Source organism: Periplaneta americana, chromosome 12 (assembly GCF_040183065.1).
Source record: "Periplaneta americana isolate PAMFEO1 chromosome 12, P.americana_PAMFEO1_priV1, whole genome shotgun sequence".
Lineage (NCBI taxonomy): Eukaryota > Metazoa > Arthropoda > Insecta > Blattodea > Blattidae > Periplaneta > Periplaneta americana.
This window is the reverse complement of record NC_091128.1, coordinates 175,180,765-175,199,103: the sequence shown is the minus strand read 5'-3', so window position 1 is coordinate 175,199,103 and position 18,339 is coordinate 175,180,765. Positions and strand designations below refer to the sequence as shown.

The 18,339-nt window shown below is 33.7% G+C and overlaps 1 protein-coding gene across 1 annotated transcript in view; it reads right to left on the bottom strand.

The window, feature by feature from the left end:
- LOC138709997 (uncharacterized) overlaps window positions 1–18,339 on the bottom strand; it is a 142,059-nt gene that overhangs the window by 19,710 nt on the left and 104,010 nt on the right. The window lies entirely within an intron of this gene.

The window sequence follows — 18,339 nt, the reverse complement described above, 5'->3', positions numbered from 1 at the left end:
ATTTATTTATTTATTTATGTATTTATTTATGTATTTATGTATTTATTTATGTATTTATTTATTTATGTATTTATTTATGTATTTATTTATTTATGTATTTATTTATGTATTTATTTATTTATTTATGTATTTACTTATGTATTTATTTATTTATTTAAGTATTTATTTATGTATTTATTTATTTATGTATTTATTTATGTATTTATAATATGTATTTATTTATGTATTTATTTATGTATTTATGTATTTATTTATTTATTTATGTATTTATTTATGTATTTATTTATGTATTTATGTATTTATTTATGTATTTATTTATGTATTTATGTATGTATTTATGTATTTATTTATGTATTTATTTATGTATTTATTTATGTATTTATTTATTTATTTATGTATTTATTTATGTATTTATTTATTTATTTATGTATTTATTTATGTATGTATTTATGTATTTATTTATTTATGTATTTATTTATGTATTTATTTATTTATGTATTTATTTATGTATTTATGTATTTATGTATTTATTTATTTATTTATGTATTTATGTATTTATTTATGTATTTATTTATTTATTTATGTATTTATTTATGTATTTATGTATTTATTTATGTATTTATTTATTTATTTATTTATTTATTTATTTATTTATTTATTTATGTATTTATTTATTTATTTATTTATTTATTTATTTATGTATTTATTTATGTATTTATGTATTTATTTATTTATTTATATTTATTTATTTATTTACTACTTTAGTCATTTATTCGTTCATTCACTCTTTCACTCATTTATTTACGTATATATTTATATATTTTCACTTATCTAGTTATTTATTTTTATTTATTTTATTTAATTACTTACATATTTATTATGTAGATGAAATTATTGGAGGTCATCAATGTATTTATGTATTTATTTATTTATGACCAGGTATTTTGTATTCGACAGATAATGAAGAAAAAATGGGAGTATAAGGGTACAGTGCATCAGTTATTCATAGATTTCAAAAAGGCTTATGACTCGGTTAAGAGAGAAGTTTTATATGATATTCTTATTGAATTTGGTATTCCCAAGAAACTAGTTATATTAATTAAAATGTGTCTCAGTGAAACATACAGTAGAGTTCGTATAGGTCAGTTTCTGTCAGATGCGTTTCCAATTCACTGTGGGCTAAAGCAAGGAGATGCACTATCACCTTTACTTTTTAACTTTGCTCTAGAGTATGCCATTAGGAAAGTCCAGGATAACAGAGAGGGTTTGGAATTGAACGGGTTACATCAGCTGCTTGTCTATGCGGATGACGTGAATATGTTAGGAGAAAATCCACAAACGATTAGGGAAAACACGGGAATTTTACTGGAAGCAAGTAAAGAGATAGGTTTGGAAGTAAATCCTGAAAAGACAAAGTATATGATTATGTCAGTAACTAAGTAAGTAATAATCTCGCTTACAATCGCAATCTGAAACCTGCTTGGAAATTTCACTGCTGTGAAATGCTCCGACTCTGAACACGATGGAAGATCTTATAGTTCTGTGAACATCATCATCATTTGTGACGTAGTACTTGTCCAGGAGTTCTATAGGGCAACGAAACAATGGTAATCGTTGGTCGGAGAGCTCGGGAGTGTGGAGAATGCACTAAAGTTTCCACCCAGGTCCGTCTATTGTCTCCCCCGTATGTTGAGCAATATACGGTTTGGCATTGTCCTAAAGGAAGACGACAACTTTACGATTGACTAACCCAAGTTGCTTTATCACGAAGAATGTCACTAACTGTAAGTGATGTGAGAGGTGATAGTTTGTCCCTGAAGCAGAAACTCGTAGTGCATTCCTTATGAGGTCCATCGATAAACACAGACGTTTTAGCGTGTGTTACGTTTCCCCTGGTTACAGACAATACTGTGATCGCTTGGATTGTTGTGAACAATCTTCCTTGGTTATCTAGTATTTGACCAACTGGATATCACTGACTGTGCATTCTTGGTGTATATAGAGATGGGAACGATATATCGGTTTTTACGCAATACCGATATTTTCGTTTCGATATAGCGGTATATCGATATCGAAATTTTGATTCAATATATCGTATAATACAGACGTGGACAAATTATTAGCAAAATTGAAAATTTTTATTATATATTTTTACAAAATATGATTCTTCAATTTAGACTACAGTTGACATTTTTGCGTATTTCCAAATTATTAGCAAAATTGAAGATTTGTATTGTATATTTTTATAAAATTTAACTCTTCAATTTGGACTAAATTTGATATTTTTGCATATTTACAAATTATTAGCAAAACTGAAGGTTTTTATCAGGCCTATATATTTTTACAAAATATGATTCTTCAATTTGGAATACAGTTGACATTTGGAATATTTCCAAATTATTAGCAAAACTGGAGGTTTTTATTTTATAGTTTTACAAAATTTGACTCTTCAATTTAGACTGTAGTTGACATTTTTGCTAATTTACAAATTATTAACAAAATTGAAAATTTTTATTATATATTTTTACAAAATATGATTCTTCAATTTAGACTACAGTTGACATTTTTGCGTATTTCCAAATTATTAGCAAAATTGAAGATTTGTATTGTATATTTTTATAAAATTTAACTCTTCAATTTCGACTACATTTGATATTTTTGCATATTTACAAATTATTAGCAAAACTGAAGGTTTTTATCAGGCCTATATATTTTTACAAAATATGATTCTTCAATTTGGAATACAGTTGACATTTGGAATATTTCCAAATTATTAGCAAAACTGAAGGTTTTTATTTTATAGTTTTACAAAATTTGACTCTTCAATTTAGACTGTAGTTGACATTTTTGCTAATTTACAAATTATTAACAAAATTGAAAATTTTTATTATATATTTTTACAAAATATGATTCTTCAATTTAGACTACAGTTGACATTTTTGCGTATTTCCAAATTATTAGCAAAATTGAAGATTTGTATTGTATATTTTTATAAAATTTAACTCTTCAATTTGGACTACATTTGATATTTTTGCATATTTACAAATTATTAGCAAAACTGAAGGTTTTTATCAGGCCTATATATTTTTACGAAATTCGATTCTTCAATTTGGAATACAGTTGACATTTGGAATATTTCCAAATTATTAGCAAAACTGAAGATTTTTATTTTATAGTTTTACAAAATTTGACTCTTCAATTTAGAATGTAGTTGAAATTTTTGCTAATTTACAAATTATTAACAAAATTGAAAAGTTTTATTATATATTTTTACAAAATATGATTCTTCAATTTAGACTACAGTTGACATTTTTGCGTATTTCCAAATTATTAGCAAAATTGAAGGTTTGTATTGTATATTTTTATAAAATTTAACTCTTCAATTTGGACTACATTTGATATTTTTGCATATTTACAAATTATTAGCAAAACTGAAGGTTTTTATCAGGCCTATATATTTTTACAAAATTCGATTCTTCAATTTGGAATACAGTTGACATTTGGAATATTTCCAAATTATTAGCAAAACTGAAGATTTTTATTTTATAGTTTTACAAAATTTGACTCTTCAATTTAGACTGTAGTTGAAATTTTTGCTAATTTACAAATTATTAACAAAATTGAAAATTTTTATTATATATTTTTACAAAATTTAACTCTTCAATTTAAACTACAGTTGACATTTTTGCATATTTCTGTCTATTGTAATGATAGAAATATGCAAAATTGTCAACTGTAGTCTAAATTGAAATATCAAATTTTGTAAACAGAATTATCATAAAAATCGTCAATTTTGTTAATAATTTGTCCACGTCTGTATATCGGTTTTCTCATAAATTTATCGATTTTTTGTGGAATTATTATCATTATCAACAACAACATAATCCACACTAGACAACTCCAATAATTCCCGAGAGATGGCGCTACTGAAGGTGGACAGTTATTAAATACATAATTGTGCAACCTCACTCAATACCTTGTTCTAATTGGCTGGACTGTAATTCGAATTCAAACTGCTTAATATGCAGCACCAAATTCAAAATGCAGCGTGTGCGAACGTGAGGCAGACGGGAGGTTTATCTACTGCTGTTTAATATTGTTATTAATATTCTCCAAGGCAGGAGCAACTCCCACCCTGAAAGGGAACCGTCTGACCTTAAAACGGGTATCATAACTTTTATTTCTATACTAGCCGTACCCGTGCGCTCCGCTGCACCTATTAGAAATAAATATAAAGTAATTACATAATTAAAAAGGGACGTTTGATCCAGGGAACATTCGTGTTTGATAGAAGGATAAATCGTTTAATATGTTACTTAATTTAAATTGTATTTAAATAATTAAAATGCAATCATTTTGGTCCAGAGACACTCATTTGATGCAATGACAATTCCTTTAACATGTTTCTTAATTGTTATTACATGCAACCATAGTTTAATGAACATTGACATCATTTAGATTTAATGTGTATATTAAGAGTGTTTGAGAATAAGGTGCTTAGGGAAATATCTGGGGCTAAAAGGGATGAAGTTACAGGAGAATGGAGAAAGTTACACAACACAGAACTGCACGCATTGTATTCTTCACCTGACATAATTAGGAACATTAAATCCAGTCGTTTGAGATGGGCAGGGCATGTAGCACGTATGGGCGAATCCAGAAATGCATATAGAGTGTTAGTTGGGAGGCCGGAGGGAAAAAGACCTTTGGGGAGGCCGAGACGTAGATAGGAAGATAATATTAAAATGGATTTGAGGGAGGTGGGATATGATGATAGAGAATGGATTGATTTTGCTCAGGATAGGGACCAATGGCGGGCTTATGTGAGGGCGGCAATGAACCTCCGGGTTCCTTAAAAGCCAGTAAGTAAGTAAACTTTATTTTACTTGCTAAATATTTTCATTGAATTATGGTAATAACTTAATTTTAACCCTTGTTGTTTTCTACGTATTCAGTAAATGGCGCTTGGCCCACTATGGTTCTGAACCCTTCAAATAACTTAAATTATATTATATCATATAGTATTACATTATATTATATTATATTATATTATATTATATTATATTATATTATATTATATTATATTATATTACATTACATTATTATATCAGAAGTTACTTTAATAACATTATAGTATTATGTCCACCTAGAGAAGGTACACTTTCCAATGGTGAAATAATAATTAATTATACAAATCGGTTAATTTACCTTCCGATATTACTTCATACAAACACAGAAACATTCTCTGTAGGCTATCTTTCATAGCTTTCGATTGTTGCTGTCCAAGGCCCCTTGTAGACCAAGTCATTTGTTTTTTATTTCCTTACACGGCCTTAGATGGCAGTTATTTTAATTTTAAAACTCATTTATCTCATTAAATATCAGTTCTATCAAAATTTTTCAAAGAGTAAAACTTATCGCAAATGATTTTTAAAGAAACTTTTGTTATGTAACATTTTTCACAAAAATCAATATAGGGAGATATTTCGATTTATTTAATTCAGATCCCCTTATAACCCCCCTTTTAAATAAAGTATTTTGAATGCCATAAAATCTAAGTTACAACGAACTTAATTTATATTCCAATTTTCATCGAAATCCGTTCAGCCATTATCGCGTGAAAAGGTAACAAACATACAGACAGACAGACAGACAGACAGACATACAAACAAAAATTTCAAAAAAGCTATTTTCGGTTTCAGGGTGGTTAATTATATATGTTAGGACCAATTATTTTTGGAAAATCGAAAATTACCAGAAAAATTTCGGCTACAGATATATTATTAATATAGATTCTGAAATGGAAAGAGAAACAAGGATTTAATACCGATGTGACATTTGTTTATGTCTATGATTTCTATGCACAACCTAGTGCTGACATTCTGCTTTCTTATTATATCTTTTAGTGCATAAAAATTCTATCCCTATAATCATCACCATTGTTGTTTGGAATGTTGGAGTGTAACAATAACTTGCAATGGGAACTTACTATAGAAGGATTCCATCAAATCAACTCTGTAGTTTGTTAAAACTTGTAACATACTAAGTGCGATTTACTTACATTTAAAAATAATTACAAGTTCTGTTTACTTACATTTAAAAATGATTACGTTGTTAGATAGAAAAGAGCATTTATATCTGTGTCCTGGATTGAATCCTATCTAACATTAGAATAATTGAATCGTGTTCCAATATCAAATACTCAACCATGTACAGTTCACTTAACTCTTTCCCACTATATCATTTAAGCTCTCTTGCCTCCACAATAATTTTTATTTAGGTTAGGATCTACATCATATGGTATTGAAAATGTATTGTTTATTGTTACAATTTTACATTTATGCTTTTGACTGTTATGATGTTAATTTCAATGGTAAAAAGGAATATTAAAATTTAAGTAATTTTATTGTAATACAGTAAATATACGCCTGAAAATGCAATTTGCTTACGGAATAGCGATATATCGATAATCATTCGATATATCGATATATTTTCTGCGATGTGTCGTTTATCGAATTTGGGTTTGCAATATATTGCAATATCAGTATATCGGTATTTAATTTATTTCCTCCATCACTAGGTATATACATACAAAATCGAATGCTGACAAAGGAACACGTGCTACGAGGAAAAATGTAAATCTTAATGATTTTATTACGGGTCGTAACAACACGAAACCGTCCCATTATTTTCTCTGTTACGATTCTTTATGTCCCTAGGTGCATATTAATGGGCGTTGGAGATTGTGAGCTGGCTTTATCGGGAATGACGACGCTAAACACAATTTTTCAATGTTCATGTTTTCATAAGTACAAATAAGGAAATTAAACTATATATGTTGATAAAACGCAGAATATGACCTTAATATTGAACTAGGACTTGGCGAATAACCTAAAATTTTGTCCAGATATGAAATAACTTACTTTATAAACTACATGGCTATGCAGAAATGTTATTAAATTTGCACACGTCAAATTGAACAGCTATTCTTGTACTGTAAACACTTTACAGGTATAGTTAGGAAAATCGTACTTTGAAGTGATATAAATATGATCGATTATGACATTCTAAGCACATTCTTTTGTTTTATCTTCTCATTATATTTACGAACTTTATGTACAGGGTTTGTACAGTGTTTCCAGAAACTTTAGGCACACTTTGTAATTCTTATAAAATGCTCCCTTGGCCTTAAATTATACTGTTGATTAACAATAGGAAAGACTAATTTTTAGTGTAATTTCGGTATTTATATGATGACTGTCAGTCCTTATAGAGAATTTATAAGTTTTCAAAAAAAAAAATCTTACATTTTCGCTAGACTTTTCAACATTGAAAATGAATCAGTAACTAAATTGGTGCGCGATTCTCAACTGTTGCTGCATGATGTAGGATATATTACTCTTTAAATCAGTAAAGATCAAATATACAGATGAACAGACCGATAACAAAATTTTCCCATTTTTTTAATGTCTCGTGAGCAGAATATTCTAAATGGAAATATAAAAATTGGAGATTTATCTTTCGAAGAGGTGGAAAAATTCTAATATCTTGGAACAACAGAAACAATATAAACGACACTTGGGAGGTAATTAAACGCATAATCAATGTGGGAAATGCCTGTTATTATTCGGTTGAGAAGCTTTTATCATCTAGTCTGCTGTCAAAAGATCTGAAAGTTAGAATTTATAAAACAGTTATATTACCGGTTGTTCTGTATGGTTGTGAAACTTGGACTATCACTTTGAGAGAGGAACAGAGATTAAGGGTATTTAAGAATAAGGTTATTAGGAAAATATTTGGGGCTGAAAGGGATGAAGTTACAGGAGAATGGAGAAAGTTACACAACGGAGAACTGCACGCATTGTATTCTTCATCTGACATAATTAGGAACATTAAATCCAGACGTTTGAGATGGACAGGGTATGTAGCACGCATGAGCGAATACAGAAATGCATACAGAGTGTTAGTTGGGAGGCCGGAGGGAAAAAGACCTTTGGGGAGGCCGAGACGTAGATGGGAGGATAATATTAAAATGGATTTCAGGGAGGTGGGATATGATGATAGAGACTGGATTAATCTTGCACAGGATAGGGACCGATGGCGGGCTTATGTGAGGGCGGCAATGAACCTGCGGGTTCCTTAAAAGCCATTTGTACGTAATTAAGTAACTTCAAACCTAAGAAACTACTAGGACATTCACAAAGAACATTTTTTACAAATATTTGATCAAATAAGTATATGTTGGGCGTAAGGTCATTTGGTAATGACTACGACTCGAAATTTGATGACCTAAAAGTTACATACCAATAAAATTACCTTAAATGTCTGAAAATAGCCTCTGACATAATTTAAAAAATGACCACGACTTTAATAACAAATTACAAAGAAAATAATACTATACTTCCATCTGTAGGAAATACACTGTCATCATCACTAACTGTTACAAAAGAAGTTTGTCCATTTTGTTTTATTTTCGACATTTTTACGTCTTCATTTATGTGATATAATATACTGACTGCGGACACTGCGGCTGCAATATTTGTACTGTTGCCTTGAATGGGGAGACACGTGACAAGAAGTGAAGGCTAATGCAACCATAAGGAAAATTCTTGTAAGACGCAACCGAATTGTGTAAGCAATCTGCAGTAAGTTCTCGAATATATGAGTAGACTACGACTGCACCATAAAAAAAGGTTCAAAAAGCAAGAAAAAGTAGAACATTTCCTAAAAAAATTACCAACAGATAATAAAAGACCCAAAAATTAAAAGACAAATGCAAAATAAAAGTAGGCTACATTACTTCATATTGAATGAATGAATGAATGAATGAATGAATGAATGAATGAATGAATGGAGAGGGAAATGGGAGGAGAAGCTTTAAAGGTACATGAAAATACGTCTTTGCAAGGGAGTTGGGACTGTGAAAAACTGAATATGTGAGCTCCAAGCCTGTTGGCCACTTGTCTCACTTCGAGTTTCGCCGCTCCACTGAAGGAGCGCTAGAAAATTCCGAAGAGAAAAGCTGAAAATGGACGTAACTTACTAGCTACAACATACGGGGGAAAGGGGGAGAAGTAAAACGAGCTGGAAGTGAAACGAGTTTCTGTTGCTTCTGCATTGTCTGTGATGTCTCAGAAAAAAAGATGATATTTCGTCAACTTCCGAGCCCTAGCTAGTGACATTCACGTTTGTCATAATGTAATAGTATATCATATTACAAGGTTGGGATGTGTTTTTTTACAAAATAGAGGAAAAGTTTGAAAAACGAACAGAGAGAATTTTTATATTTCCGAGATTTTGTAATGCACTTCACAAACATGTATTGTACAGCATTTTTTTAACGATCATATTTTTAAAATTGCAAATATAACATATTTTGCATTGAAAATTTAGAGAAAAGTTATTTCAAAGCCTTCGCAAAACTATCTACTGTAATGGTAACTAAGTAACAATAAGTATAGTTTCATGTTATGAAGAATGGTTTTCCTAGCAACAATTTCCTGTGTGGGAATTTTAAGTTTCAAAGCCTAACAACAATAGCTGTAAATACAGCAAAAAACACGATCGTGCAAAGCAAATATTACACCGCTATTAATCTTGAAAACATAGTATTTTACAAATAAATAAACACAATTATAAAAAAATACATTTCAGTAGGCATTTTGTTCAGTAAACCGATAAGTATGTACAGTCTATACAGGGTGATTCAGTGACTATATTACAAACTTTTAGAGATGATAGAGGAGACAATTATGAGCAACTTTCGTATAAGAACCTATGTCCGGAAACGTTACGTTTGGCAGTTAAAAGTCTAGATATTAGTCAGTGTAACCAGCTATGATCGAACTGAAGGCGATCCTTTTGAAGTTTGGTTACACCCGATCTGTTCTTATAAACGTTGGTGATTTCTCATAAACATGGTATAAGCTAATTGACATCGTAAATTATATTTTTACGAATTAAACCTTGCAAATTTCCTTCCATTTTCTTTTGTTCTTTCATAAATGAAATTTATATGAGCAAGTTGCAAGAGAAGCTGCAAGATTTAATCAGTCAAAATATAGTTTACGATACCAAATAGCTTTATACTATGTTTGTGAGAAATCACCAACTTCTGCAGAAAGAGGTCGTCTGCAACAAACTTCAAAAGGATGGCCTTCAGTTCGATTCTAGCTGATTACACTGAATAACGTATCTAGGCTTGTAACTACCAAACGGAACGTTTCCAGACATAGGTTCCTATACGAAAGTTGTTCACATTTGTCTCTTTATTATCCATAAAAGTTTGTAACATAGTTACTGAATCACCCTGTATAATTTTGGCAGTTTATATCGTTACACCCTGATCTCATTTCTGGGATAAATGAACTCGTAAGTAGATCATATGAATAAAATCTGGCCAGTATATTTCAAGAATAGAATACAGAATATAATTACAAATCTATATATATATATATATATATATATATATATATAATTTCGAGGGAAAAATTGTTCCGGAGCCGGGTATCGAACCCGGGACCTTTGGTTTAACGTACCAACGCTCTACCATTGAGCTACTCGGGAACTCTAACCGACACCGATCCAATTTTTCCCTCTATATCCACAGACCTCAAAGTGGGCTGACAACCGTCAAGCAACCAACTTCGAGTGCACACTAACTCCGTGTGACTTAAATTGTGGTTTTCTGTTAACGAACAGTGACGTGTATTATGCAAATCAAGATTTCAGGTATAACTCCCTGTAAAGTTGATTTGAATAATTTCGAGGGAAAAATTGTTCCGGAGCCGGGTATCGAACCCGGGACTTTGGTTTAACGTACCAACGCTCTACCATTGAGCTACTCGGGAACTCTAACCGACACCGATCCAATTTTTCCCTCTATATCCACAGACCTCAAAGTGGGCTGACAACCGTCAAGCAACCAACTTCGAGTGCACACTAACTCCGTGTGACTTAAATTGTGGTTTTCTGTTAACGAACAGTGACGTGTATTATGCAAATCAAGATTTCAGGTATAACTCCCTGTAAAGTTGATTTGAATAATTTCGAGGGAAAAATTGTTCCGGAGCCGGGTATCGAACCCGGGACCTTTGGTTTAACGTACCAACGCTCTACCATTGAGCTACTCGGGAACTCTAACCGACACCGATCCAATTTTTCCCTCTATATCCACAGACCTCAAAGTGGGCTGACAACCGTCAAGCAACCAACTTCGAGTGCACACTAACTCCGTGTGACTTAAATTGTGGTTTTCTGTTAACGAATCAACTTTACAGGGAGTTATACCTGAAATCTTGATTTGCATAATACACGTCACTGTTCGTTAACAGAAAAGCACAATTTAAGTCACACGGAGTTAGTGTGCACTCGAAGTTGGTTGCTTGACGGTTGTCAGCCCACTTTGAGGTCTGTGGATATAGAGGGAAAAATTGGATCGGTGTCGGTTAGAGTTCCCGAGTAGCTCAATGGTAGAGCGTTGGTACGTTAAACCAAAGGTCCCGGGTTCGATACCCGGCTCCGGAACAATTTTTCCCTCGAAATTATTCAAATCAACTTTACAGGGAGTTATACCTGAAATCTTGATTTGTATATATATATATATATATATATATATATATATATATATATATATATATATAATTTGAACTGGTAATAGAAATTACGGGAAAACGGCTGAACGGATTTTAATAAATGGCCCCTCATTTTGAAGCTTGGAACCCAAAGTTTTTCGGAAAAGTAGTAGTTTTCAGTGAAATGTCAATTTTCCTACATAATTTTCCTATTTTCCAAAATCCATCTGTTGTCAGTTTTGAGAACTAATTTTATTGAATCACGGCCGACTTGATTGAATTTCAGAACAAAACACACACTACAATAAACAATAGGCTATTACACGAAGGCCATGACCTGCAGGATTGCCGACATATTTAGAGCTCAATTCAATTTGTTATTAAAAACTGATTCTGCAGTGTATAATTTTCTGAGTACAGCTGTGTATTGGATATTCAAATCTACGAAACTTGAGGTGGTTTAATGACATTATTATCATTAGAAATTAAATATTATTATACCGGTAGTTAATATCATGATGCGTCTATTTTTCATTAATTGTACATAATATTGATGCTATATTGATGACATGAAAGTGAAACGTTTTGTGGTTATGTAAGTAAATGTAGAGAATATCTTAATTTAGATCTTCATTTCTATAATTTACTGAGTGGCTGCTATATACAGTATAACTACAAAACTTAAGTAAGATAATAATATTGTTATTAAAAATCAAATATTTTTATACTTATTAACCCAGTGGGGTTGGGTCTTTTTCATATACTTAATGGCGGTGTAGTGTAGATATTGATATGTGTCATTGTCTTCAGTATTGGCTCGAGAGAGCGCAAAAATTACAGTTCCTAAGGAAAGATCAAAAGGTATTACTTACTGATAAAATAAGAGGCCTACAAAATTTTCTGGTCTCCAGATCATTTCAGCAAGACCTCTTAGTAGGATAAAATGATTTTACGCTCTACATTTCAAGTTCTACATGCAGCAGCTATACGAAAATGCTATTGTTCGAAAGCTTAGCAAACCTGACATTTTTTTAACTTTTGCCTACAATCCGCAATGACCTGAAATAGCTACTGCTATCGTCCTGACATTGATACTTGCGTTTTCGCATTGAAACTCAAAAACTGAAGTTGGATAGGTTCAAGAAAAAGTATCTGGCTTTAAAAAATCCATTCAGAGGGAGTATGTTTCATTATCATGGAAGTAAATAACTATCAAAAAGACAAGTATTCTTCATTGAAAATAAATGTGAAAAATTTTTATTTGAACGTCTAACGAACTTAGTTTGCAGCAGCATTTGCTGCACAAGCCACTAGTATATATATATAATTTGAACTGGTGATGGAAATTACGGGAAAACGGCTGAACGGATTTTAATAAATGACCCTTCATTTTGAAGCTTGGAACTCAAAGTTTTTTCAGAAAAATAGTAGTTTTTAGTGAAATGTCAATTTTTCAACATAATTTTCCTATTTTCAAAATCCATCTGTCGTCAGTTTTGAGAACTAGCTAATTGCATTTCAGAATAAAACAAAACACACACTACAGTAAACAATATTACACAAAGGCCATGATTTGCAAGAATGCTGACATATTTAGAGCTCAAATTAAATTGGTTATTAAAAATCTAACTTACTAAAAATAATTTACAGGTTCGATTCTGTGGTGTGTAATTTTCTGAGTATAGCTGTGTATTGGATATTAAAAACTACAAAACTTGAGGTGGTTTGATGGCATTATTACCATTAGAAATGAAATATTATTGTAGTTAATGCCATGATGTGACTATTTTTCATTAATTATACATATTAATGTTATACTGATTATATGAAAGTAAAACGTTTTGGGGTTATATAAGTGTATGTAGAGAATAACTTAAATTAGATTTTGATTTCTATATTTTACTGAGTGGCGGCTATATAGTATATATAGTATATGTTACTGAAAGCTATAAAATTTACGTAAGATAATAATATTATTAAAAATAAAAAAATTAATAAAAGAAGAGGAAGAAGATCTCTAAGCCAAAGAGTTTTAAAATAAATATTCTCGCAAAAGGTAAAGATTTGTGATTTCTATACTCATAAATATCAAGTAACATGAATGCAATACATAACTGCAAATATTTTTATAGTTATTAATCAAGTGGGTTGAGTCTTTTTCATACATTTAATGGCGGTGTGGTGTAGATATTTATATGCGTGGTTCTCTTCAGTATTGGCTCGAGAGAGAGTATCTTTCATCATTATGGAAGCAAATAACTTTCAGAATGTTTGGTATTCTTCATTGAAAATAAATCTGAAAAATGTTTATTTAAACGTCTAATGAACTTAGTTTGCAGCATTTGCTGCACAAGCCACTAGTAGAACATAATTATAATAGAAATAGAAATAAAATAATACAATCAATATAAAAAGAAGAAAATTCCTGTACAACGATAGACAGGCGACACGTTTAAAATCTCCCCCCCCCCCCGACGTCAGTGATACAGAAAAAGTGAATTGGAGCAAATATCACGAAATAAGATTTTTACAGCGTCGCTATACTTTCCTCTTTACATTTCATACCATAAGAAAGCAAAATACGTTGTATTACCTTTACAGTACCACTCGCAGCCAACATAAACGCAGAAGTGCTAACCTAACATAACGTTGGTCAAAGCCTCAAAAAAGCAGCAAGACCATCAACTCTGGTATCGACAGTGAACGATATTCTATCGGCAGTGAAACCTTCTAGCGTGGACCACTACCGCTTCTAGTTACAACACGCATGATACACACCTGTATCAACTGGCGAGGGCACGATGCGTGACGTTGTATTGATTCAGGCCGTATTTACGGGGTGATAAAGCCAAGACTGTCCCGGCCGGCGTCGGGCTGGTACAATTGTACTTCTCGGAATGGGGCAGCCCGACTTTTCTCTTTCTTTATGATATAATGCCAGCCCGCGTGGCGTGTCTGTCGGCGATTAACCTCCTTGCAGGGGTGCCCACCGTGCAGGCAGACCAACCAGTTCAAGACTTCGTCCTTACGATCCCAAAAAAAAAGTCTTCAAAAATCAGAAGTCTTTCCGTAAAAAAAAATATAATTAAATAGAAATTTTAATTACCAAATCTGAAGAAATGATGTATTTCATCACACACAAATTTCAATGCAAAAATAGTCACATCGAACTCAGAGAATGTCAGAAACAGCTTAGAGATTATCAACGCAAAATCAGGAGAGGAAAACTGAGCCCCGAAGACGTCAAAATGAGTTAAAAGAACGTCAGAATGACTGAGCTCAGAAGCACCAGTGTCAACGAAATCAGTTGACCTCAGAGATGTAAAAATTAACTCACAGAACATCAAAATTAACTAAACTCAAGAATCATCAAATAAACTCAGCGGGAAGTCACAACGAACTCAAGGACCACAAAAATGAAATAAGCTTAGGAGTCAAAAGCAGAAAAAAGTCAACAACAACGAACTTACAGACTTTAACATCAAACTCAAAAGCCATCAAAATGAGATATTTTCAAGAGGCATTAAGTACCAAAAGAGCTTAGTGCATGTCACAATGAACTCAAAGACTGCCAGAGTTGTAAACAAAAAATTACCAGAAAGACCAAAAACACTCACGAGAGAGGCGCAGACATCTGAAAGAAACTGGCAGTGTTGCAAACAAAAAATCACCAGGAAGACCAAAAACACTCACGAGAGAGGCGCAGACATCTGAAAGAAACTGGCAGTGTTGCAAACAAAAAATTACCAGGAAGACCAAAAACACTCACGAGAGAGGCGCAGACATCTGAAAGAAACTGGCAGTGTTGCAAACAAAAAATCACCAGGAAGACCAAAAACACTCACGAGAGAGGCGCAGACATCTGAAAGAAACTGGCAGTGTTGCAAACAAAAAATCACCAGGAAGACCAAAAACACTCACGAGAGAGGCGCAGACATCTGAAAGAAACTGGCACTGTTGCAAACAAAAAATCACCAGGAAGACCAAAAACACTCACGAGAGAGGCGCAGACATCTGAAAGAAACTGGCACTGTTGCAAACAAAAAATCACCAGGAAGACCAAAAACACTCACGAGAGAGGCGCAGACATCTGAAAGAAACTGGCAGTGTTGCAAACAAAAAATCACCAGGAAGACCAAAAACACTCACGAGAGAGGCGCAGACATCTGAAAGAAACTGGCAGTGTTGCAAACAAAAAATCACCAGGAAGACCAAAAACACTCACGAGAGAGGCGCAGACATCTGAAAGAAACTGGCACTGTTGCAAACAAAAAATCACCAGGAAGACCAAAAACACTCACGAGAGAGGCGCAGACATCTGAAAGAAACTGGCAGTGTTGCAAACAAAAAATCACCAGGAAGACCAAAAACACTCACGAGAGAGGCGCAGACATCTGAAAGAAACTGGCAGTGTTGCAAACAAAAAATCACCAGGAAGACCAAAAACACTCACGAGAGAGGCGCAGACATCTGAAAGAAACTGGCACTGTTGCAAACAAAAAATCACCAGGAAGACCAAAAACACTCACGAGAGAGGCGCAGACATCTGAAAGAAACTGGCACTGTTGCAAACAAAAAATCACCAGGAAGACCAAAAACACTCACGAGAGAGGCGCAGACATCTGAAAGAAACTGGCAGTGTTGCAAACAAAAAATCACCAGGAAGACCAAAAACACTCACGAGAGAGGCGCAGACATCTGAAAGAAACTGGCAGTGTTGCAAACAAAAAATCACCAGGAAGACCAAAAACACTCACGAGAGAGGCGCAGACATCTGAAAGAAACTGGCAGTGTTGCAAACAAAAAATCACCAGGAAGACCAAAAACACTCACGAGAGAGGCGCAGACATCTGAAAGAAACTGGCGGTGTTGCAAACAAAAAATTACCAGAAAGACCAAAAACACTCAAGAGAGAGGCGCAGACATCTGAAAGAAACTGGCAGTGTTGCAAACAAAAAATTACCAGAAAGACCAAAAACACTCACGAGAGAGGCGCAGACATCTGACAGAAACTGGCGGTGTTGCAAACAAAAAATTACCAGAAAGACCAAAAACACTCACGAGAGAGGCGCAGACATCTGAAAGAAACTGGCAGTGTTGCAAACAAAAAATTACCAGGAAGACCAAAAACACTCACGAGAGAGGCGCAGACATCTGAAAGAAACTGGCGGTGTTGCAAACAAAAAATTACCAGGAAGACCAAAAACACTCACGAGAGAGGCGCAGACATCTGAAAGAAACTGGCGGTGTTGCAAACAAAAAATTACCAGGAAGACCAAAAACACTCACGAGAGAGGCGCAGACATCTGAAAGAAACTGGCAGTGTTGCAAACAAAAAATTACCAGGAAGACCAAAAATACTCACGAGAGAGGCGCAGACATCTGAAAGAAACTGGCGGTGTTGCAAACAAAAAATTACCAGGAAGACCAAAAACACTCAAGAGAGAGGCGCAGACATCTGAAAGAAACTGGCGGTGTTGCAAACAAAAAATTACCAGGAAGACCAAAAACACTCACGAGAGAGGCGCAGATATCTGAAAGAAACTGGCAGTGTTGCAAACAAAAAATTACCAGGAAGACCAAAAACACTCACGAGAGAGGCGCAGACATCTGAAAGAAACTGGCAGTGTTGCAAACAAAAAATTACCAGGAAGACCAAAAACACTCACGAGAGAGGCGCAGACATCTGAAAGAAACTGGCGGTGTTGCAAACAAAAAATTACCAGGAAGACCAAAAACACTCACGAGAGAGGCGCAGACATCTGAAAGAAACTGGCGGTGTTGCAAACAAAAAATTACCAGGAAGACCAAAAACACTCACGAGAGAGGCGCAGACATCTGAAAGAAACTGGCAGTGTTGCAAACAAAAAATTACCAGGAAGACCAAAAATACTCACGAGAGAGGCGCAGACATCTGAAAGAAACTGGCGGTGTTGCAAACAAAAAATTACCAGGAAGACCAAAAACACTCAAGAGAGAGGCGCAGACATCTGAAAGAAACTGGCGGTGTTGCAAACAAAAAATTACCAGGAAGACCAAAAACACTCACGAGAGAGGCGCAGATATCTGAAAGAAACTGGCAGTGTTGCAAACAAAAAATTACCAGGAAGACCAAAAACACTCACGAGAGAGGCGCAGACATCTGAAAGAAACTGGCAGTGTTGCAAACAAAAAATTACCAGGAAGACCAAAAACACTCACGAGAGAGGCGCAGACATCTGAAAGAAACTGGCGGTGTTGCAAACAAAAAATTACCAGGAAGACCAAAAACACTCACGAGAGAGGAGCAGACATCTGAAATAAACTGGCGGTGTTGCAAACAAAAAATTACCAGGAAGACCAAAAACACTCACGAGAGAGGCGCAGACATCTGAAAGAAACTGGCGGTGTTGCAAACAAAAAATTACCAGGAAGACCAAATACACTCACGAGAGAGGCGCAGACATCTGAAAGAAACTGGCGGTGTTGCAAACAAAAAATTACCAGGAAGACCAAAAACACTCACGAGAGAGGCGCAGACATCTGAAAGAAACTGGCGGTGTTGCAAACAAAAAATTACCAGGAAGACCAAAAACACTCAAGAGAGAGGCGCAGACATCTGAAAGAAACTGGCAGTGTTGCAACAAAAAATTACCAGAAGACCAAAAACTCTCAAGAGAGAGGCGCAGACATCTGAAAGAAACTGGCAGTGTTGAAAACAAAAAATTACCAGGAAGACCAAAAACACTCACGAGAGAGGCGCAGACATCTGAAAGAAACTGGCAGT